Genomic DNA, 1,148 nt, shown 5'->3' with positions numbered 1-1,148 from the left:
AAAGCGGTAACGAAGGGACCGGCCGTGAAGCTCGTTTTAAAGCCGCGCGTCTGACACCCAACTCTTGCGCGCCAATTTCGCGGCAAGAGATAACATGGGACGAATGACCGGCAAAGAGCCAGCTGTGAAGTCTTTTTTCATTATTTGCTTTCAATCGATCGATCGGTACGATTCGTGCAACGTTTCGCGCGATGCGACGCGAAAACATGCGCGCAACAATAGATGCGTCTGATCGGAAGAACGCGAGGGTCGACTGCACGCGATGGATTCAGTATCGGGTAGGATACAAAATATATCCCCGTCGTTTCCACGCGTGCGAGTCTTCTGCGTCTTTCGCGGGTTTTTGAATGCACTATACGCCCGGAACGTCGAGAAATATATACATATTACTTGAACGTTTTTCGTCTCGAAAGGCTTCGGTGTCGTCTCCAAGGCGACGCCTGAATCTCCTTCGCGCGCTGGTCGGAGATTCAGGTATCAACTTTTATCTTCTCTTTGAAAGAAGAGAGATATTAGGTCGAACAAATGAGAATAAAATTATATATGTGAAATATAAAATTTATACGATTACCCTGAACGGTGGATCACTTGGCTCGTGGGTCGATGAAGAACGCAGCTAATTGCGCGTCAACGTGTGAACTGCAGGACACATGAACATCGACATTTCGAACGCACATTGCGGTCCACGGATACAATTCCTGGACCACGCCTGGCTGAGGGTCGTTTACGTACCATACACTGCTTGCGTAGCTCTGTCAAATCCCCGCCGTCGTTCACCTCTTCGGATCGAACGTTTTTTTACCGAAGGGCGCAAAGAACGTTTCTGAGTCGGGTTAAGAGAAGGATGCTACGTACGAGCGAACGATGGGTGTCTCGTCGGCGTTTGTCGCGGACACGCGAAAATTCTGTGAATTTCACGGACAGTGTACGTTCTAGTTGTTGCAAAACGATCGGAATCGTTTGTATGGACTCGCGTGAGTGTTCGCGGCGTCGTGCGTCGTTCAATTACGACCGCCCGCGGATACCGCTCCACTGCGATATGGATCTGAGCGACAACTTTTTCGGCTGTTCGTGAGATGAACGGTTTCGTGTGTTTAGAAAAATTTTTTTTCCCGCGCTCCCGACGTCACCTGAAATGATGCGTCAGA

The 1,148-nt window shown here is 49.5% G+C and overlaps 1 non-coding gene across 1 annotated transcript; it reads left to right on the top strand.

The window, feature by feature from the left end:
- Positions 1-568: 568 nt before the first annotated feature.
- LOC143175465 (5.8S ribosomal RNA) lies at positions 569-723 on the top strand. Its single transcript, XR_013000235.1, has one exon. It is a non-coding gene; the product is annotated as a 5.8S ribosomal RNA (ribosomal RNA).
- Positions 724-1,148: the final 425 nt, after the last annotated feature.

The sequence above is a fragment of the Nomia melanderi genome, unplaced genomic scaffold (assembly GCF_051020985.1).
Source record: "Nomia melanderi isolate GNS246 unplaced genomic scaffold, iyNomMela1 scaffold0094, whole genome shotgun sequence".
Classification (NCBI taxonomy): Eukaryota; Metazoa; Arthropoda; class Insecta; order Hymenoptera; family Halictidae; genus Nomia; species Nomia melanderi.
Note: the sequence above shows the minus strand (reverse complement) of the source record. Positions and strands in the feature narration are given on the sequence as shown.